The sequence below is a fragment of the Notolepis coatsorum genome, assembly GCF_963971535.1.
Source record: "Notolepis coatsorum genome assembly, chromosome: 2".
Taxonomy (NCBI): domain Eukaryota; kingdom Metazoa; phylum Chordata; class Actinopteri; order Aulopiformes; family Paralepididae; genus Notolepis; species Notolepis coatsorum.
Genome location: NC_140166.1, coordinates 43,088,507 through 43,112,646, shown reverse-complemented (window position 1 = coordinate 43,112,646; position 24,140 = coordinate 43,088,507).

The window sequence follows — 24,140 nt, the reverse complement described above, 5'->3', positions numbered from 1 at the left end:
GAGAGAGAGAGAGAGAGAGAGAGAGAGAGAGAGAGAGAGAGAGAGAGAGAGAGAGAGAGAGAGAGAGAGAGAGAGAGAGAGAGAGAGAGAGAGAGAACCGACGCGGCGACAGACTACTGCGTCCCGTCAGTCTGCCGTCAGGGGCCACGAGGTTGAACAGTGTGTATTTAACAAGCAGTTGATTTTGGATTCTGTCTCATGTACTTTGTGATAAATGGCCGCCGGCCACACCTCCTGAGAGCCTTCGTCTACAGAGGCAGCATGGAGAGAGTGTGCCGACGGGTTTGGAAACGCCAACCAGAACGACCGCGGAGCGCTGGAGAGAGAGTAGTGCCAACAGCCGAAAAAGATCTGCGGATGCAAGCTACCCCCCCCATAGTAAATGGTAAATGGCTGCATTTTCTATAGCACTTTTATCCAAAGCGCTTTTTACAATTTGTTCCTCACATTTTACCCACTCACTCACACATTCACACACCGACGGCGGAGGCGACCATGCAAGGTGCCGACCTGCTCATCGAGAGCAGTTCGGGGTTAAGTGTCTCGCTCAAGGACACTTCGACACGCTGCCCGGGAGGAGCGGGAAACGAACCGGGAACCTCCGGATTACCAGATGACTGCTCTACCTTCCGAGCCACTGTCACCCCCGTAGAATCAGATAGTACATATTCACCGAGCGGTGCGTCAGCAAGGCACACAGGATCCTGAAAGACCCCCAGCCACCTGAACCACAAACTGAACACTGAACAGTTACTTCCACCGGGCAAACAGACAACTGACGGAAAGACTCTAAACCATCCATGAGCATACATTACACACAAAAGCACCTTAAGTGACGTACACACCACACAAGCACACTTATTAGTTATTACACGCACACACTGCTGCTACTTACACTGTATAATAATTTATTTTGTATATTTTATCCACTGTTTTTGACCTTGTATTGTATAGAACTACTACGGTTGAGGAGCCGGGAAAAACACATTATGTACGTTTAAAAAAGCTGTGACAATAAAATTATCTGATTCTGTGTTGGTGGCAATTAACATTCCTGGTAAAAATCACAAGGTCAACCAGAGAGGGTGGGTGGAGCAACAGGCTGCCTCTTCCTCAACCCATGTGGCATAACCGTTTTATCAATCTCTGTTATCATGGCCAAACACACGAAGAGAAGAAGGCTGATGCCCACAGATCATGAAACTTCAAAAACTGCAAATCAGTTACCATCAGAGGAAGGTGAACAGTCAAAAAAGTAAAGGGACTATCAGTAGAACTATAGACCATCAGCCATAGATCTATAGACCGTCAGCCATAGATCTATAGACCATCAGCCATAGATCTATAGACCATCAGCCATAGTAGATCTATAGACCGTCAGCCATAGATCTATAGACCGTCAGCCATATATCTATAGACCGTCAGCCATAGATCTATAGACCATCAGCCATAGATCTATAGACCATCAGCCATAGATCTATAGACTGCCAGCCTTAGAACTATAGACCATCAGCCATAGATCTATAGACCATCAGCCATAGATCTATAGACCATCAGCCATAGATCTATAGACCATCAGCCATAGATCTATAGACCATCAGCCATAGATCTATAGACCATCAGCCATAGATCTATAGACCGTCAGCCATAGATCTATAGACCGTCAGCCATAGATCTATAGACCATCAGCCATAGATCTATAGACTGCCAGCCTTAGAACTATAGACCATCAGCCATAGATCTATAGACCGTCAGCCATAGATCTATAGACCATCAGCCATAGATCTATAGACCGTCAGCCATAGATCTATAGACCGTCAGCCATAGATCTATAGACCATCAGCCATAGATCTATAGACTGCCAGCCTTAGATCTATAGACCGCCAGCGGTAGAACTATAGACCGTCAGCCATAGATCTATAGACCGTCAGCCATAGATCTATAGACCGTCAGCCATATATCTATAGACCGTCAGCCATAGATCTATAGACCGTCAGCCATAGATCTATAGACCGTCAGCCATAGATCTATAGACCGCCATAGGTGCAGCTAAAAAGGGTGTTACTTTAACCTACAAATATAAGACTGCTGACAATTGTGACGATTTTTGCTAAAATGTGAATCACGATTTTTCTCTCTAAGAATTGAGATCACGATTCTCTCACACGATTCTTATTTTTTCAATAAAAACATTTATTGCACTCTTTCTTAAACAGACACCATAACATATATCAAAGTGCTTGACTTAAACTTAAAAGTCTCTTGTAACATACACAATAACTCAAGTCTCTTTTCCTCTCTTACACCCGTGTGCGTCGCGGCACTTTGCTCTCGTCTGTCAGGTCAGGGCTGAAGCGCTCCGTCAAATGACCACTTCCGGTTCCGAAAGAGATCCCACACGGGTGGGTGAGTGGGGAAGGTTGACGAAGAAGACCTTTGTCCCGAGTGCTCTAGCGTCAGAATGTTATGAAGTGGATGGCCATTTTGGATAATCACACTGTTTTTACCGGTACACTACACATATTACAAAAACCTTTCTACAAAACACGTTTTCTGTGGGATTTTTATAGACTTTGGACTGTATGACTATAAGATTTCAGGCTATGGAACTGGTGTGTTTTCCAGCTCCTACCTCTCATCTGGAACCCAAAAACAGGAAATTGACGACAAGTCAACACAAAAGTAAGAAAATATATTGAATGTCTAATTAATAGCGTGTTTTGCTTTACATCGTGTAAGTGTGATTGATATCGCAACTGGGATTGTTCTGAAGCAAATAAGTCAACACGTGAATGCAGTGTTACATGAATGTATAGGGGAATAGGAGTGTTTTAATGCAACTGATCTCCATTTTGACGCAAATGCAAATACATCAGAATCGTCATAATTTTGAAATGAGATCGCATAGGTCTATGAATCGAGATTGCGCTTTTTTTTTATGATTAATCGTGCAGCCCTAGCTGACAGCATAGATTGATTGAAGAGATTTTTTTTACTATGATATATCAACTACAATACATAATAATAATAATAATGCAGGACCTGTCGCAGAGGTCTTTAATTGGCATGCAACGACACTCAATGTTAGCGGCACACAGCGCAGTTAGTTAGCACACACACACCGGAACACACATGCATGCATTGTCTTTTAGGATCGCCGATGCGATACTCCTCTGCGCTTAACCCATCCCGTCGTCCTTCCCCCCAAGGGCAGCCGGGAGCAGACGAGGGCTGCGGCGTGAGCCACGCCCGGGGACCATCCAAGTGCTCCTGCCCGTCTTGGTCACGAACGCGACAGCGTTAGCGATCTGTTGTTTTGCATGTTTTTCCATTGGGTTTCTCTTATCGGGGGGGGGGGGACCCTTGCGAGCACGGGGAGAACATGCCAAAGAGAAGTCGCCTATTCTCAGTCCTTGCCCCACAATGGTGGAATGAACTACCCACCCCAGTTAGGACAGCCGAAACCCGTCCAATCTTTCGCCGCCAACTAAAGACGCATTTCTTCAACCATTATCTAAAAAAATAAAAATAAAAAAATACCTAACCCTAACTAACCTTACTGTCATGCACTTGTCTTAATAAACTAACCTACACTGTAACATGCAACACTTTGATGAACATTGTTACTCAGCTGATAGAGTTGTACCCTTCCTGATGACTTGTCGTACAGAACTTGTAAGTCTCTTTGGATAAAAGCGTCAGCTAAATTACTAAATGTAAATGTAATGTAAACATGCAAACTCCACACAGAAAGGCCTGGGAGTTCACCCACCTGGGTACCTGCCAGGGCCGGACTGGGGAAATAATTCATACCAGGAGATATAGCGTGAAATATAGCCCCAGTCAGGCCACTTTTTAAGCGGGGGGTCTGGGAGTCCCCCACCAGGAAATTTTTTGTTACAAAGACTTAATTTCCTGCATTCTGGTGAATTTTAGTGCATGTGAATCACAAACTAATGAACCAACAATTGCTTAGTACAATGTACTGTTATGAACCTCAAATAAAACTGTTGTGGCACTAGCAACGCTACTATCTCCACCTTCAAAAAGAAAAAAGCAAGAGCACAACATGTTTTTCTATTTACTATTATAATACAGTTAACCACTCTCTCCACCTATTCAAACAGAGCAAGAGCACAATACCCTATTCAGTTTACTGATGCACTACCCATCAACAGTTAAAATAGCCCTTTACACAAACATTAAATAACAGACCTTTCATTAACAATACTATAATAACAGTAGCCACTGCCAGAATAGTGTGACACATGTATCGCGTGTGGTGAGCACACGCATGCATGCACAACGAAGACAGAAGATTGCGTTATCTCAATCATTTTAACTATAAAATTATGAGCTCAAAGTATTAGCTCACTGACTGAAATTTCCAACAAAAAGCATCAATTGTCAAATAATATTGATCACATTAACTAGACTAGATGTTTTTGAGGAAATTAGAAAGGGAACAACAACTTAACCCTTGTGTCTGATCAGATTCTTATTTTTTGATAACTTTGCAGTGATTATGTTTGTAGCCAATATATGTGGCAAAGGTGTGTAATGTTTGAATTATCTTCTATTTTTTTTTACTTTCTCTTTCATAAATTGTTTATTCAACTTCAGCCCTGATCATAACCACCACATATTGTTTTTTGTAATGTCAGATTTAACAACACTTTTCAGAAAAGTGGGAGTATTTCATTTTTAATCTGACATTACAAAAAAAACGAAAAATGGTTATGATCAGGGCTGAAGTTGAATAAAATATTTATGGAAAAGAAAGTGGGAAATTATTTCAACATATAATCTTTTTATGGCGTTTTTCAATTTAGTCCCCTAATATGGTAAGAGTATAACACTTTAGTTTTCAGACACAATGGTTAAATTATTTATTTGTTTCTTGGCAGATTTAACATTGGGCTTTTGACAGGGGAGATGATGATGCATTGCATGGTAATGTTAGCTAGCTAACATCCATGTTTATTTTTATCACTGACTAACCTGCTGGTCCCTTGACCTTGGTGCAAGAAAACATTTGATAAATGTTGCCGGATTTAGCAGCGTCTCCTGTAAGGGCCTTTCTTTTTTCCCCCCTGACTAACCTTACTGTCATGCACTTGTCCTAATAAACTAACCTACACTGTAACATGCAACACTTTGATGAACATTGTTACTCAGCTGATAGAGTTGTACCCTTCTTGCTGTCTTGTCGTACAGAACTTGTAACTCGCTTTGGATAAAAGCGTCAGCTAAATGACTAAATGTAAATGTAATGTTAACCACTCCGCCACCGTGCCGCCAGGGTTCATTCTGGAATTTCCATATTGTTATAGAGAGCTGATGCACAGCGTCTACAGTAGTTGAGGCTTTGTAGTATCTCCCTTGTGTATTTACTAGAGCTGGGCCGTTAACGGCGTTAACGTGCTGCGTTAACGCTATATAGTATCGCGCGATAATATAATTAACGCATTAATCTAAAAAAAAATATATATATATATATATATATATTTTTTTTACATTTTTTTTTTCTACCTTTATTTACCCAGGGTAGGTTCGCTGAGCACAGATGTTCTTTTCCATTCACACCTGGGAGCTGCCCAGTACAACCACAGTTGACACCATTGGCCACTGAGCAACTCCACTGGAGCAGTTGATTCAAGCCATGTCACATAGTTCAAGTTTGAAATGATTCTTTCTGTTTTGCTCCTAAACACAAGTACATCTTATTGAACATTATTTTGATATTTCATTACCAATTATCATAGCAAAACAGCTTTTTCAAACAGTCTGTAATGCATTTTGGAAACGGGAGATGGGCTCATGGTGTAATGGGCCACCTGGCCTGAGAAACATAAGGAGGAAAGAAAAAGTAAGGACTTACTTCTGGTCATTATTTGGGTAGAACACACATATTTTGAATGCCTTCGGCAGGTTTTTTTTATTTTTTTTTGAGCCATTTTAATCTAGATTAATCTAGATTAAATCCAGGATTGCAGATAGATTAATCTAGATTAAAAAAATGAATCTATGCCCACCTCTAGTATTTACCTTTAGCCACAATATTGATTTCAATGCACAACGGTGGAAATGAATTCAAATAAAATACTTGCCGTTGACCAATCTCAGGTCGTTGGCCTACTGTCGGGCCTGTGTGTGAAGTCTCATTCAAATCGGATCAGAACTGTATGGCTAGTACGGACAGACACGCAGATAGACAGAAATAAACAGTGAAACCACCCCCCCCCCCTTGCATGGTGCATGCGCGTGTAATAACTCCCCGACAGGGTTGTCACAATGACACCAGGAGATGCATCCTAGTATCCTGGGGGGAGTAACATCAGGCACCACGCAATGATGCAAAGCCTCAGAAAGCTCAACAAATTCATCTGCCCGCGCATCCACCTCACCCCCATTGTGCGTACGCATGTCACCCCGCCCCCTCATCCCTCATCAGCGCAGCTCCTTGGCCAGGGACGCTCGTCGGAAGAACCAGAGGTCAAACCGTAAAGCAATTACGCCGGCAAGTCATCAACTAAGAACTGACAGCAATACAATTACCTCCAGGCCTGACTCGCCCGCAGCAGAGAGAGAGAGAGAGAGAGAGAGAGAGAGAGAGAGAGAGAGAGAGAGAGAGAGAGAGAGAGAGATAGAGAGAAGGAGAGAGGGAGATAAACAGCAAAAAGAGAGGGAGAGAAAAACAGCAGAGCGAGAGAGAGAAACAGCAGAGAGAGAGAAAGAGAAACAGCAGAAAAAAGAGAGAGATAGATAGATAGAGAGAGATAGAGAGAGAGAGAAACAGCAGAAAGAGAGAGAGAGGAGAGAGAGAGAGATAGAGAGAGAAACAGCAGAAAGAGAGAGAGATGAGAGAGAGAGAAACAGCAGAAAGAGAGAGAGAGAGGAGAGAGAGATAGATAGAGGGAGAGAAACAGCAGAGAGAGAGAGAGAGAGAGAGAGAGAGAGAGAGAGAGAGAGAGAGAGAGAGAGAGAGAGAGAGAGAGAGAGAGAGAGAGAGAGAGATAGCTATGTTTGACTCGGGGGCCTCTAGCAGCAACAGGGTGGCTCCATGTACAGTATATGGCGTATAATTGCACCCAGCCAAGTGCTATTTAATCCTCTCTTTAACAGGTGGAAAAAGAAGAAGTCTGTGCTGAGTGGTACTGAGAGGGAGGGGGGAGGGGGGCAGAGAGCCATCTATTATGTGTAACAAAGGGCTTGGCGACTTGCCACTTCTACCTCCTACCTAAGATAGAGAGAGATAGAAGGAGACTCTGTTAGCAGAGAGAGGACAGGAGTGACTGATCTCTTCTACACATCTCTGCAGTCAAGGATGACAATACCGCCAGCTGACATCTCTCTCTCTCTCTCTCTCTCTCTCTCTCTCTCTCTCTCTCTCTCTCTCTCTCTCTCTATCTCTGGAGTGGGTGTAAATAAATAATTGCTGAACATGAAAGGTAGGAGGGAGAGAGAGACGGAGACAGAGCATGAGAGAGAGAGCATGAGAGAAAGCATGAGAGAGAGAGAGAGAGAGAGAGAGAGAGAGAGAGAGAGAGAGAGAGAGAAAAAAAGAGAGAGAGAGAGAGAGAGAGAGATATGTGTCCGTATTTAAACATACTGTTGTAATATTACTGTATCTATGTAGGGATGCACATACCCATATTATTGGATCCCCCCCCCCCCCCCCCCAAAGAAGAAAAAAAGCCAGTTGTGTAACAATAAAATATTCTGCTGTTTTGGCCCATAAAATATAAGCATATAATAGGTTTCTCTACATGGGAACAATTAATTATTCCACTATCCAAATATCTCAAACTAATGGTCAAGTCTGTGCTCCTCAGTACAAGTATTATTCTATCTATCGGCTGATACTTATAGAAGTACTATTGGATTAGCTCTCTACTATCTATCGGCTGATACTTAGAGTATTGCCAGATAAAAGATTGTGTCGGTGCATCCCTATCAATCCCTGCCCGCTTTTCTTAATCCTCCAATCAAAACTGTTGCTTCTCTTTCTCTCTGACAAACATGAATCGACCTATCTCAAACCCTGCCCTCTTTAAAAAAAAATCCTGTTTAACCGTTGCTTCCCTCGGACAAAATGTTGTCTCGTTAACCCTTTCACTACCACACTACAGAAGGTTAAAGGGGAACACCACCCAAATTAATTCCAATATGTTATTTCTATGGTCTAGGAAGGTTAGGAGCTACTCTCTCCCAAAGCCAGACACCAGAGAAGTAAAGACTCAAACTTAGAAAGTATGGAGCCCCCCCCCCCCCATTGACAATGAATGGAGACTGATTTCTTTGGACCAACAGATCAATTTTTTCTTTTTTATACGCAAATCAACTTGAACGTTGAACTTGATAATGACAATGTAGCTTTTTCATGGTCACAAAAAGAATAACAACAAAAAAACACACAGCTACAGAAGAAGAAAGAAACAGACTTCCAAGGAAGGGTGTGTCAATTTGCCCACACACACATGCCCATATGACCAGACAAGCTACGTCAAACCACCTCCTGTCTGCCACCTAAACCCAGGACAAATCTTCTCAAATCCTCTGTGACTTACAGAGCTATCATGGAATGGAACTCATTGCCAAGCTACTTTGCTGAAATAGAATCCAAAACCACTTTCAAGAAAAAATTTAAATACCATCTACTACTAACGAGCATGCACTGAACCCTTATGGCATAGAGGTGAAAACCAATTGACCGTTTGTTAATTGTATTTATGCTGATGGCAGTGCGTGCTGCTCAGGAAGCACTATTTATTTTATACTGATAAGTATCTTGTACACTGTCATCCTTACAAACAAGCAATAAAAATTCTAGACAAGAAACCATTCAGGTACCATCATTGTCACATTCTAAAAAAATATAATCTACTCAGTTGGGAAAACCTGACCCTATATCAAAACGTCTGTCTAGATTTTTTTTTGTATTTTATTTTTTTATTATTTTTTAAACAAACATATAAACAAACATGACAACACACGATAAGATATACAAGCATTAATTGTCAGGGCACATCCAATGAGATCACCTTTTAGTTAGTTGTCTTATATAAGATATACCCATAATACCTGTTATCTAAAAAAAAAAACTACACACATATGCTCAGCTCGAACCCCCCCCTCCCGGACCCCACCTTGAGAAGTACCTCCACTATCCCTCGCACCTAACCAGACACTACCATTATAAGCTAGCTTTTATTCTCTCCACCACTTCTAACCACATTGACATTTTGGATTCATTGAGACCCAGAATTCTTACTGTAGATATTTCATGGTAAATTACATCCAGATATGTAAGAAACCAAACTTTACGGCACATTTTTTCCGGTTGAAACCAGCGTGATGCGATCAGCTTTTTGGCTACTGTGATACCCGATAAAACCAATCTCTTTAGCTGTGGATTCACTGCAAACTCAAAAACATCATTCAATAGTAATACCGAGGGGTGTACAGGTATATTCCAAGATACGAGTTTTGATATTTGTTGGGTCACATCTTTCCAGAATGCCTTAACTGGTGAGCAGTCCCAATACATGTGCATAAATGTCCCTTCGTCCCCATTTGTACATTGGGTGCATTTGGAATCTTGTTTAAGCCCCATTCGGCACAGTCTTATAGGAGTCAAGTATGTCCTGTGAATATAGTTAAGATTGATTTGTTGATGATCCGGGTTCCTTGATGTAAGTCGGACATTTGCCCAGGCTCCTTGCCAATCAAAGTCATTTCCCAGGTCTGGTATATCCCTCCTCCAGACAGAGTCAAGTTGGAGGGTTTCATACGAGGACGTTAGTAATTGATGATAAAATTCTGAAACAAAACCTCTCGATGTCTCTCTTGCGTAGAAGAATTTGTGGTATCTGTGGTGTTCAATTGGTCTGTCTAATGGAACACCGTGAGACTTCAAACATAGCTCTAACTGTTTGTGAAAAAACCATGTGGACTTGGTGAGATAAAAATGTTTGCGTATTTCTTTATCACTACAAAAACCCTGTTTGTTAAAAACATCCCCTAATGAGTGTATGCCTTGCTCTTCCCATATAGGGAATCTTATAGGTCGTTTTCCAATTAAGAGAGCATTGTTATTGAATAAGGGAGTATGATTGTGCCATTTTTGTGGGTTCGGATTTTTTTTTTGTGATTCACGCCATATCCGGATCGCATGAGTAATTATGGGGCCAAATTTCCGTTCACAGTGCTTGATTGGTAGTTTAGTGTATGCTATGTCCTTCAGTCTATGTGGGGCTACTATGTTTTCTTCTATTTTTCTCCAGGATGCTAATGCTTGGGAGTCAAACCATGTTGTCAATGGACTTAATGAGTACGCCTTAAAATATAGGAAAAAATCTGGAAATGCCATGCCACCATCTGCTTTATTTCTCTGTGCGGTGGATCTTTTTATACGTGGTGGTTTGTTATTCCAAATAAATTTGTATGTGGAGGAGTGTAATCTTTTCCAGTAACCCTCTGGAGGGGGTAACGGTAGCATTGAACAGAAGAAGTTGATTTTAGGTAGTACATCCATCTTAACTATTGATATCCGTGCTTGTACTGTGTTTTTAAGTTTTGCCCATCTATCAAGGTCGTCTTTGATTTTGTTTTGGATTTTTGTGTAGTTGTGCTTCACCGTTTGTCTTATGGTAGGGAATATTTCCACTCCCAAGCATCTGAAATGTTTTACCATCGGTATCTGTCCTGGGAGGGTTGTATCTTTTTTTGCAGGGGTGTTAAGTGGAAGGAAAGCCGACTTCGGCCAATTTATCTTAAATCCCGATAAATCACCAAAGTCCTCAATCAACTTGAGCAGATGAGGCAATGTGGTGTTGGGGTTTTCCATGAACAATATTACATCGTCCGCATATAAACAAATGTTTTGTTGTGTGCCCTTGATTACGATAGGTTCTATGGATTGGGATTGTCTTATATATTGTGCTAAAGGCTCTAATGATAGATTGAACAGTCCGGGACTAAGAGGACAACCCTGTCTGGCAGAGCGTGATACCGGAAATATTTCGGAGATGATTGTGCCTGTTGTAATCATGGCCGATGGGTCTTTGTATAATACTTTAATCATATCGATGAATCCTTTTCCTAACCCCATCCTTTCTAGCACTGCCCACAGATACGACCATTCCAGCCTGTCAAAGGCCTTCATAGCATCCAGGGACAGCATCGCCTTAGGTATGGTGTCCTCCTTGTCGGCATCAAGTACGTGCAGTATACGTCTTATGTTCTCAGTGATCAGGCGGCCTCCTATGAAGCCAGTTTGGTCCGGGTGAACTAAAGACGTCATATGCTTTTGTAATCTGATGGCTAATACCTTAGAGTACAGTTTGATATCTGTTCCGAGGAGGCTTAAAGGTCTATAACTACCGCACTCGTTGGGGTCTTTGTCTTTTTTAAGGAGGACTGTTATGAGTGCAATATTGTCATTTTTATGGAAGTTCCCCTCCTTGACTGAGTATAAGATCATATTTAGTAATAAGGGGCCAATAATGTCCCAACAAGAAAGGTACATTTCTGATGGGAAACCGTCTCTTCCAGGAGCCTTACCACTTTTCATTGCGGTTATGGCCTTCTTGAGTTCCTCTAGTGTGATCGGTGTTTCTAACTGTTTAGCGTCATCCTCTGAAAGTTTAGGGAGAATAATTTGATTAAGAAATGTGTCCATTTTGTTTTGATCGAAGGTCATTTCTGATTTATATAAGTCGGAGTAGAATACTTTGAATGTATTGTTTATTTTTACAGGATCTGTTACAAGTACTTGTTGTGCTCTAATGGTAGTTATATCTGCAAATGTTGCATTAATTCTTAATCGCATGGCTAATAGGTGGCTGGGTTTGGAACCATGGGAGTACTGCTGTTGTCTTGTGCTGCGTATTTGTATTTCCGATTGTTGTCTGTATATGGCATTGATCTCTATTTTTAGTACGTTAACTTGATTTTCTAGTCGAGTTGAGTTGTTGTATTTCAGAGAATTAAATAACGTTGAGTAAAGCGTTTCCAGCTCATCCAGTTTTGTGCTTTGATTCTTGCGCATTTTGGAGGAAAAGCTATCCGTGAAGTCTTTGATCATTCCCTTTACCGACATCCATATTATTCTGGGGTCTTGCACCGAGTTTGCATTCTCCCGTTGGAATACTATAAGAGCTTCTTTGAGTTGTGTAATGAATTCCTTGTTATTAAGCAGCAACGAGTTAAATCGCCATCTTGGGGCTCGGGAGGATAGTATACCAAATGTACCTTTAAGGAGTAAATAACAGTGATCTGATAGTGCGTTGGGTATCATTTCCACTTCATAATTATCAAATAGTCTCTGTGATGCAAAGACATAATCTATTCTGGATAGTGTATTATGCCTCGCAGATCGACAAGAGTACTTTCGGGTCGTGGGATTAAGTAACCGCCATAAGTCATTTACACCTAGACGTCTGTCTAGTTTTTAAAATAAAGTGTGGATTGGCTCCTCCTCCTTTGTCCGGTTTCATCAACATCAAGTCTGCCTCAACCAGGAACACTAGAGGTGCGGCAAGGGGGGACTGTACAATCCCTTTCAAAAAAAGTGTATTTGGCCAGGCTGTCTTTTCATACAGAGCATCCCACCAATGGAACTCAATTCCTCAAACAATTAGAGTGTCCACATCATACCATTCATTCAAGTGCAGGGTTAGGGAATGGCTCATTGATAACCAGAACTGTCAACACTGAGGTATCTGTATGTGTATATGTGTGTGTGGATATGGATATGGTGCGTCTGTCTATGTCTGGGTCTCTTAATATGTCATGATGTGCTCTGTCCTTGTGTCCATGACTGTATTGTGACCTGTATCCCTACTATGTCTATGTGCCTTTGTTGTGTTTTTATTCTAATGTATTTATCTTGATTTTATTCTGTTTTTATTGCTAACCCTTTTTTTACACAGGATTTTAGCCTGTACCTTCTGGCAGGGGGACTACCAATGGAAATTAGCCTTTTGGCTAAAATTGGGTGCATTTACATTTGTAAAATGTTTTATTAATGTACACTGTCCCCCTTGAACAAATAAAGTAAACCAAACCAAACTGAATCTGATATTAAGAGTGGATGAGATTGTTGTTAACACTTTGAGTGCCAGCAACGCGTTTTGTCGTTAGTTCATACCGCCCTTTGAATGCCACCAACGCTATATAGCGTTTTTATGTCGTATTCTTTTTTATTGGCGATTTGAATTCATATTTCATCAATCGAGCCTTACGCTAGTGTTGCAGAGTCTCTCTGAGCTCAATTGGGAAGATACCGCCCCCTATCGCCTCTCCCTGTGGTACTGCACCCCATTAGTTTAGACTGATGATGGGGGGGGGGGCCAGTTTCCTCATTTTACTTTTCCGTCAAGCCAACTGAAGAATCCATTGTGATCGCCGACCATCAGAACAGCGTGGATTATGTATTTACAGTACCCAGCGCTGAATCAATAAACACTATCGATATTTGGAATAGCGATCAGGAATTGGAATAATCTTTTTGGATAACATCTGATCTGAGGTAAGGAATCTATTTTACCAGTCTTGGGATAATCAGAGCTTTTTTCACAGAGATATCAGCGTGTCCCATATGTGTGTGTGTGTGTGTGTGTGTGTGCGCTGATCAGGAAATGAGAGAATAGATATTTCAGCCCGCTTCTATAGCGTGCATAAGTACACATATACTATCGATAATCTAGCGTTTATTTGAAAACGATTCATAAATAGGCCGAAAAATTACAACGTTTTTGTGTATGCCAGAATATTCCAGTAAATGCCGATTATCACAGAATCTTTATATTTTCCTTGAAAACGAGGGCTTTTCAAAATGCTATAAAACGGAAATGAAGCGATTAAAAAACAATCCGTTTCGACAATGTTGACTGCAAACAAGTCATTGATAAGCGACGGGCAGATTAGACACATAGCCATAATTTAAGACAGAGATTATGCGTTCACAACGCTATCATTCAAGTGGGTGCTGGCATTTAACCACGTTTTACCATGTTAATGGCCGGTAATCAAAGTGTTAATGATGTAATGACTTATGTCTTGAATATTGTTGTATTGTAAGTGTCGGACCCCAAGGACGAGTATCTTTTGTCAAGTGCAAAAGCTAATGGGGATCTTAAATAAACATAAACATAAACACACACCCTTCAGAAAACAGCCCCGTCAGTCAGCCCCTGTCACTCAGCCCTGTCACTCAGCCCGCGGGGCATTTAGAAGGACATCGTGTTGAGTGGTGGTCCCCCCCCCCCCCCCCGGCTGCCTGACAGGCCTGAATGATGAGTCGTGAGCCGCTGCGCCTCCACGTCGGTGCGAGGCGCCTGAGGGCCCGAGGTGTGTCTCACGGTCCCCCCGGTGTGCCACCCTGTCGCCCTCCAGCACCGCCGGCTCCAGCGGTAATGGCACTGTGTTCTCAGGCGTGGCCGCGGCGGGGGACAAAGACTGGGACGAAAGGGGCGGGCTACGCGACTCCGCACAGAGACAACGGAGGAGGCTATCTGGCACGGGGGCGTGACGGCCTCGGTGTAGATAAGCCTGTCGGAAAGCGCTCAGCTGAGTGCCAGGCACGGTGGGATCTTTGTGTGGCTCTGAAAGAGAGATATTATTCGCTCAGGTGACAACGGATGAGCCCGGTGCAAAAGGGTTTTGAGCAGAGCGTCTGGAAAAGAGCAGACGGTTGTTTACACAGTGGATGTGAGAGAGAGAAAGAAATCACTCGCTGCTTGAGTTTGTCGCCTTAGGATTCGGCTCTTATCTACCCTGCTTTTCAGGATAGACCGACTGCCAGTTAGACTGTTGAGTGTGTGCATAGCTAATGTGCGTTTTTGTGCGTGCGTGCGTGCGTGCGTGCGTGCGTGCGTGTGTGTGCGTGCGTGCGTGCGTGCGTGCGTGTGTGTGTGTGCGTGCGTACGTGCGTGTGTGTGTGTGCGTGTGTCTCTATCCTGGCCTGGGTCTGGTTCCACTCAGTAGGATCAAACAGCAGTGACGGTGCGTCTCTCGTCTCCCTCTGCCTCGGCGGTAATGAGGAGTGATCCATTCGCCTCCCGTGGAGGCCTGCTCACAGGCAGCGAGCAGAGAAAAACAGATTACAGAAGCACTCCGGTCAAATGTCAACACAACGCCGCCGCGGCGGAGGCCGGGGGCGGGGCGGGGGGAAAAAAGAAACACATCAAACGCCACGGCGAGAGTGTGAACGGACGGCTAACGGTTAGCGAAGCAGCTAAAAACAACCGCAGCCCCCCGACTTGACAAATGGTGGTATTTCCCTCCCCTGTCACCTTCCAACAAGCCCTGGTGGAGTATCTAATATATTCCCAGGGCAGTGTGGTGAGTAAAGTGTTTGTTTATTGTCGATATAACACATTCGGGCAGAACATGTAATCAACTTGGCACTATAGCTTTCGGGTATCCTGGCCCTAGCGGCCACCTGCTCTAGGCACATGCTCCGTGGCCGCGTGACACCTTTCCGGTAAACGGCCCCCTGAACAACAACGCCTCACGGGTGGGAGAAATGAACCAGCTGCTTGCGCATTAGGCAGCCCCCGTGCGGCCCGCCGTGAGGGAAGAGTGGGTTGGGGGGGGGGGGGGCAGCGATTCATTACGGGAGCCCCCCGCCTGCGAAAATAAAGAGGGAATCAGAATGGAGAGCTAACCATCATTCATCCCCGCTGCCTCCATCACTCTGGAGCCCCTCGCTTGCTAGGATGATGAAATAATTGTAGTGAATAGGCTCTCCGGCACAGCGGGACGTTGGGGGAGGCCTTTTTGCTGGAGGCGAGGAGCAGTAATTGGCTAACGTCGCGGGCAGGAAGGCCGATTTGGGCCACCTGCTGGCTAACCCGGGCCAGGGCTGAAACACCCCCCCCCCCCCCCCCCCCCCCCCCCCCCCCCTGGCCCCCGGTGATGGGAACGCGGGAAATTAACAAGATATGTGGGTGTAAAGCCTGGTGACTACCCACTGAGGGTCCCGGTGCCCAGAAGTGAACACGGGGGCCGTAAAGGGCCACTCGCTGAACACCATGTTGCTCCAAGAAAGATCCTGTGAGAAGGGAGAAGAGAGGAGACGAGGAGAAGGGGAGGCGAGTGAGAGGTGAGGTGAGGAGAGAATCGAGGTGTATACATCAGCGTTACCCTGCTGTAGCCACAGGTGAAATTCCTTGGCAGCAGTGACAGCCTCGTCCCTCGCTGCCTCCAACCAGCTGGCGCTCCATCAATCAATCAATCAATCAATCAATCAAATTGATTTGTATAGCACATTTAAACATGACACTTGTCAACCAAAGTACTACTGAAGTATAAATAAACAACCAACAGACAAACAAAGAAACAGAACAACACGTCAAAACAAACAAGCAGGCAAGAGTCAGAGTGAGTCAGGGAAGGCTAAGGAATATAGGTGAGTTTTGAGCTTAGATTTAAAAGACTTGATGGACTCCATCAAGGCATCATACTATACTATAGCACCCCCTCTCTCTCCCCCAACAACACCAAAGACGGATCTTTCTATTTCAATATTAACATTTTTGTTACAAAGTGCTGCACAGGATACAGATACAGAAACAACATCTATATCCAGAGGACTAGGAAGGCAAGATAAGTCTGTAGAGATTGATTTTAGGAAGCGAGGTAGAGAGCGGGGTACAAATAAGAGACATTGGTCGGATAATCTGAGTGGTCTATAGCGGACGGGCTTTAAAAAGAACTGTGAGCGGGCGGCTGGGTGGCGCAGCGGACATTGCCAACATCACAATGCTGGTGATGGAAGCTCCAGGTGGTCCAGAACAGGGCAGCACGGTTGGTACTGGGCTGCTCACTAAGGTCTAATGTGAGCCGTATGCATGCCCGCCTCTCTTGGCTTAACGTTGAAAATAGATTGTCTTTTAATATACTTGTGCTGTTCAAGTTGGTCATGAGCAGTAAGACTCCTGTTTTTATACATAATCAGATTGTTTTTAGTAATACTGTGCACGAGCATTACACTAGAGGTTCCAGTAGTGGGCAGCTTGAATTGCCAGGTCCTAGAACCAGCGCTCTGGGGAGATCTTTTATTTTTAGAGCATTAACTCTGTGGAATGGCCTGCCTCGGAACCTCTGCTGCATTTACAGTAGATTCACTTTTAAAAAGAATCTTAAATTGTTTTTAAATAGTTTTTAACACTGTAAAGTAATTTTTTGTTTTTGTTTTACACTAATGTAATTTTAGCTATATTAATTGTTACAGTAGGTTCATTATGCATTGTGTGTACTGACTTTTAATAATTTTGTTTTTTGCAATAGTGATTGTTTTTGTGTGTTTTTTGTGTGTGGACCCCAGGAAGACTAGCTGGTTGCTATCGCACCAGCTAATGGGGATCCCTAATAAAATAAAATAAAATCAAAATCACCAACGCAAGAGACACCGGGTTTGCTGCTGCCTCCGGCTTGGACCAGTCGTCATACTAACTCAATTGGCAGAGTTAGCGGATGGAAGTCGATGGGTGGTAGTCTGGACGTTGTGGACAGCGACTCCTACAGGTCGGTTGGGGGACGCCTGCACAGCAGAGACAGGAAATGGCGGGGGTAGTGTGAGCCTCCCACACGTTACACCTCGCCAATGAGAGTCCACGCTGGCAGGTGAAAAGATGTGACAGGCTGCCTCCTCGTGTATCGGAGGGGACACGTGATGCAAGGCTTCTATCCTCCCTACAACCGGCCAGTGGGGGGCATATGCGAGCAACGTTCAAGACAGGGGAGGGGAGAATTGGCACAGCGGGTAATTGGGATGGGAGAAAAATAGAAAAAGAGGAGAAAAAGTGGGGGGAAAAAAATAACTGTGAGCCAGTCAATTCTAAGAAATGAATGTCCATGTGGGACTCATCTGAACATGGCTTACACAGACAGGGTTCCCCGTGATCCAGTTACATTCTAAAAGAAAAAGAAAAACCAAACGTATGCATTGCATGTTCGTCTCAAGTCTGTTGGCGCAAGGCAAACTGTGTTCTGATCCAGCTCTCCCCACCAAGATCCAGCTCAGACCCGGGGCTCTCACCCCGAAGACACCTTGGTCACTGAGGAACGATGCCCCGATCCAGCGAGAGGTCTCCTCCATCAACACCGTTCCGCCAGGGGGTTTGATGCATTGCATGCAATATCCACCGCAATATATCATCCTCATTTGACACAGAGGGAAATGATGTCCTGAATTACGAAATCACTCCTGCTGACCGATTTAGGTTGAGTATTTCCACTGAGCGTTATTGCGCTGTGTAGAGACGTTTGGAAGAGCGATGGATCACTGCACTGTGTGCTGCCTGTGACTGCCTGTTTATGTTTTCACAGGGAAAGCTGGCGTCGCCATGGGTCTGGGCCGGCAGTGCCAACACAAGCCCAGGCCTCAGCTGTGTGCGTCTCTGGCCCTGTCTTGAACGTTGCTAGACTATGCCTCCCACAGGTCGGCTGTAGTGAGGACAGAAGCCTTGCATCACGTGTCCCCTCCGGTACACGAGGAGGCAGCCTGTCGCATCTTTTCGCCGCAGCAGCTCGAACTCTCAGTGGCGAGGAGTAACGCGTGGGAGGCTCACGCTGCCCCCGTCACTTCCTGATTCCGTCGCCCCGGCGTCACCAAACCGACCTGTAGGAGTCACTGTCCACAACGTCAAATCCCCACCCACCGGCTTTCCCACCCTCTAACACTTGCCAATTGTGTTAGTATGAACGACCGGCCAAACCGGTAGCAACGCCGAGAGCTGGGCTCGAACCCAGCGTCTCCTGCGTTAGAGGCGAGTGCCTTGCCCACTGCGCCAATCCAACACAAGCACAGGCTTCAGCTGTGTGGGTCTCTGGGCCTTCTAACACAAGCCCAGGCTTCAGCTGTGTGGGTCTCTGGGCCTTCTAACACAAGCCCAGGCTTCAGCTGTGTGGGTCTGGGCCTTCTAACACAAGCCCAGGCTTCAGCTGTGTGGGTCTGGGCCTTCTAACACAAGGCCAGGCTTCAGCTGTGTGGGTCTCTGGGTGAATGAATGAATGAATGAAAACTTTATTTAACAGATTGCAGAATGGGTACAATACAGTACGGCTCAATACACACAATTGTTAAGGGGATGCAGACCTGAGAAAGACGTTTGTCTTGTTTCCATCAGGGTCCCCCATTTTCAATTCATATAGACATTTATGACATACACAACATACATGACATTTATGGCATAGGGACATATAGGTATTTAGTACTGATACATTTGTGACATAAACGGTATTCAAATATACAGTACTGTTACCCCTAGATCCTGACAGAGTATATACATATGATGGGGAGGGGACTGTACATTAGGAGGGGGTGGGTGGGTGGGAGAGAGATATACATACGGCGGGGAGGGAATATATACATGCGGTGGGGAGGAGACTGTCTATTAGGAGGTGGTGGGGGTTTTGGGCATTTACGGTGGCCAGTTTCGAATTGCAGCCTCCCGTAGGTGCTCTTTAAGAGCGGTTTTGAATGTGGGTAGGGATTCACATTCCTTTACAGCTTTGGGTAGGGCGTTCCACATTGATGTGGCATAATTGCGAAACGTATTTAGTCCCTTGTTTGAGCCGAATCTGGGTTTAACATGATTTGTTGAGCTTCCTCTGGTGTTGTGATCATGGTATTCACTGACCTTTGGGAAGTATTTTGACATGTACATGGGTACCTTAGTCGTATAGTGCATCTTGTAGACCAGGCCCATTGCAAGTTGCTGTACTCTGTCGTCTACTCTAAGCGATCCTAGGTTGTCAAAGTGGGCAGGGGTGAGGTGGGTTTTAGGAGTAAGGTCAAGCAGTAGTCTGACCAGTTTGTTTTGAGATGTTTGTAATTTTGTTTTAAGCGCCTTTGAGGTGCTTTGGTACCATGAGGTGCACGCATAGTCGTAGTACCCTTGAATGAGTGCTCCTACCAGAGTCTTCAGGGTATTCTTGTTTACCAGAGAGGAGATCCGGTACAAGAATCGAGTTCGTTGGTTGACTTTTTTTTATTACATTGGATGCCATTTTGTCACAGGAAAGATTAGCCTCTAGGATGGAACCCAGGTAGGTAATTTCGTCTTTCCTTGTGACAATATTGTCACCCACTGCAACTGAGAAGCCGTCGGTCTTGCTGAGTTTGTTATTTTAACCGAAGAGAATGGACTCTGTTTTGCCCAGGTGTAATGATAGTTTGTTATCAGCGAGCCATATGCAGATTTTGCCTAGTTCCAAGCTGAGGGTTTTTTCAACCTGCAACTTGTTCTTGTCAGAGACCAGAAGGGCTGAGTCGTCCGCAAACAGGAACAAGTTGCAGTCACAGGCTGACGACATGTCATTTGCATAAATTAGGAAGAGTAGCGGTCCTAGTATGCTTCCTTGTGGAACACCACAGCTCACTGTGAGGGGGGGGATAGAGTACCGTTTACCTCCACCATCTGTTCTCTCCCCTCCAGGTAGGATTGCATCCAGCTCACTGATAAGCTATCAAAACCAATTGCTTTTAGCCTTCCAACACAAGCCCAGGCTTCAGCTGTGTGGGTCTGGGCCTGCCAACACAAGGCCAGGCCTCAGCTGTGTGAGTCTCTGTGCCTGCCAACACAAGCCCAGGCTTCAGCTGTGTGGGTCTGGGCCTTCCAACACAAGCCCAGGCTTCAGCTGTGTGGGTCTGGGCCTGCCAACACAAGCCCAGGCTTCAGCTGTGTGGGTCTGGGTCTTCCAACACAAGGCCAGGCTTCAGCTGTGTGGGTCTCTGGGTCTTCCAACACAAGGCCAGGCTTCAGCTGTGTGGGTCTGGGTCTTCCAACACAAGCCCAGGCTTCAGCTGTGTGGGTCTGGGTCTTCCAACACAAGGCCAGGCTTCAGCTGTGTGGGTCTGGGTCTTCCAACACAAGGCCAGGCTTCAGCTGTGTGGGTCTGGGTCTTCCAACACAAGGCCAGGCTTCAGCTGTGTGCGTCTCTGGGCCTTCTAACACAAGGCCAGGCTTCAGCTGTGTGGGTCTCTGTGCCTGCCAACACAAGCCCAGACTTCAGCTGTGTGGGTCTTTACACACAACAAACCTTTTACAGCCATGGTAAAAAGAAAAAGGTGACATCACACACGTAATAAAATTCAAAGACCATCAAATGGGTTGAAAAATACATCTACCTCACTCTGGGGGAAACATCGTGCTCTCTTAATAAATAAAACTGACTTGACTTCTATTCATACATTTTACATTTAGTCTTTTAGCTGACGCTTTTATCCAAAGCGACTTACAAGTTCTGTACGACAAGTCAACAGGAAGGAAGGGCACGACTCTTTACAACTGGGTAACAATGTTCATCAAACAGTGCTGAAACCTGGGTGCTGCAGTGATGAGTGCATAGTAGTAAAGAGTCATATAGTATAGTAGGAAGAGTGCATGATAGTATAAGACAGTAAGAATGTTATTTATTTTTATTCAGTGACTCTCTCTCTTTCTGTCTCCTCTCTCTCTCTCCCCCTGCGTTCCACAGCCCAGTTAATAATATCGTGATATGGAGCTTTAAGAGGTCCATTCCCTCTCATGTCCGTGGTCTTTAATATCCAAACGCCTTATAAAAGCAGCATCGCCGTTTCCCATCATCCCTCGGCTGAGCAGTGCCTCCCTTTATTCCCATCGCATTCCACCGGAGTGAGGTAAACCCCCCAGGAGGCCCTTTAACCGTGGACGGATCATCCCAGTCATGACAACCCGCTCCCCCCTACGTCAGACACCTGCGGAGCAGCCCTGCCAGGGCCTAGCGATGCTGCCCCCAACCCTTAGATCACACACAGCTGGCTCGCGGTAGTACTCCCCCATGCACCGTATAGCTCGAAGCCCAATAAACCCTTCTCCATATGTATACTGCTTCCCATGATGGCTGGCTGGGTTCATCGCTGTTTGTGGGGGGGGGGGAACATCCATTTAAAGTAAGCTTTAAGGCGAGACAGTACGTCCCGAAATCACCTTTTTGCGACGATATTTAGATTTAGTTATATTTTGCTTCCTTAACATGTCTTATTTCAAACTAGTGCCATTAAAATATGGAAAACAGACAATTAGTTGTTTATTTTACTTCCTGTTGTCTGATTGTGTCCATAGATCACAATTACAATACAGAACTTTGAGGGCGTTTTCTCAAAAACGAGTTTTTATGCATTTGACTTACACACAAAGACATGGAACTCCATTTCCCTAGTACATGTACACACCAAACTTTCCACATTTCTTCCCATCCATATCCTGCTTCTAATTACAGAAGGGTTTGTTGATATATCATTCATAGCCGGGTTAATAGTACATTTTATACCAAAAGTAGGCAGTATTTCCTGATGCAGGGGCTGATAAGAGGACAATCCCTTGTGAAAAAAGTTTCGTTTTGAATGCATCAACAAAATTAAACCTTGGCGATATATGCAAACGTGGGCATATTTAATGAGGAAGTGCCTCATTTGCATATATAAGAATACAATTCAGAAAACGTGCAATATATTTTTTCTTAGTTTATATGTGCAGACATACTGGAGCTATCAACACAGACTCGAGATGTCATGTAATATTGATCGTGTGCCTCTCTCACTCGAGATGCATGAATATTTGATCTTGATACAAAGGAAATGCAATTATCAAATGATCTCTTAGGAAAACGTTAGAAAGTATAGCGAGTAATCGGATATGAGGCAACAAAACAAAGATCATTCCACTGCAACTGTGTCCGTCGTTTGATTATATTGATAATAGTAAATCAGTGTGTTATTCTTTAGCTCAGCATTTGATTTTGTTGAACCAGGAAGGTATGGATTGGATGAGATCTAATCTGTCTGATAGAACACTCTTGTTTACATTAAAGGTGCATTCTCCCCATCTTTTCAGTTAAAGGGGCCAAAAAACAATGCTGATTTATTTTGCACATCATTTCACACACGTCCAAAAACTCTAAACAGTTTTGCACACATTAATTTAGTTTGACAGTTACTGGGAGTAAATGAGTTTGAATATGGCCATCGGTGATGTCATCGAGGACATTGAATCCTTGTGTTGAGTTAATCACATCTCCATGAAATGATGCAGTCCTCTGGACAACTTAAGTAAAATTTTTGCAGAGACAATGAGGAATGGGACGAGCTGGGCCTGAGACCTTTTCCTTCTCTCTTTCTGTCTCTCTGTCTGTCTCTCTCTTTCCCTCTCTCTGTCAGTATGTCTCTCTTTTCCTTTCTGTCAGTCTCTCTTTCCCTCTCTCTGTCAGTCTGTCTCTCTCTTTCCCTCTCTCGTCTGTCTCTCTTTTTCCCTCTCTCTGTCAGTCTGTCTCTCTTTTCCTCTCTCTGTCAGTCTCTCTTTCCCTCTCTCTGTCAGTCTGTCTCTCTCTTTCCCTCTCTCGGTCTGTCTCTCTCTTTCCCTCTCTCTGTCAGTCTCTCTTTCGCTCGCTCTTTTCCTCTCTCTGTCTGTCTCTGTTGAGATTATGTGTTATGTATGATTGCATGTAACTGCTTAACTGTTTCCACAAGAGGGCGCTATAGGCGCAAGGAGACATAGCTATTGGAGCTGACGTCAGGTGAGAGGGTATATAAGAGATTGTTCCCTCCCACTCTGTCTCTTCCTCCGTCGCCTCTCACGAGAGAAGGTCTCATGTGCATAATGCTGTGTGAATAATAAACCACGCCAAAGGCTAAAGAGAGGAACCTTGTCGTCATGGCCAAGTTATTGTTGCTCCACAGGTGACTCTGTCAACAGGTTATGGGCCCAGATCACGCAGGAGCGAAATAAGCAAGGGTAGCAAGTTTAGCTAATAGGCTAGGTTAGCACCGGGAGCACCGCGTGGCTAAGGCTAACGGGAGCTAAAGCTATGCCTACCATCAAAAAGAGGATGGCGACAAGAGGAAGGAGCAAATGACCCTTGTTCAACGGAAGGGCAGAGGACTATGAGCTCTGGGAAGAGCGAATGTTGTGCTGCATGCACGGAGTGGGACTGAAGACAATGATCTTGACGGCCCCCACGGGAGAACTAACGGCGGAAGCACAAGCCCAGGATATCAAGCAAAATGCAGACGCATACTGCGAGTTGGCACCACTCCTGGACGACACGAGCTTGGGGCTGATATTCCGTGACACAAAGGACAAAAGCCGAGAGAGCCTAAAAGTGTT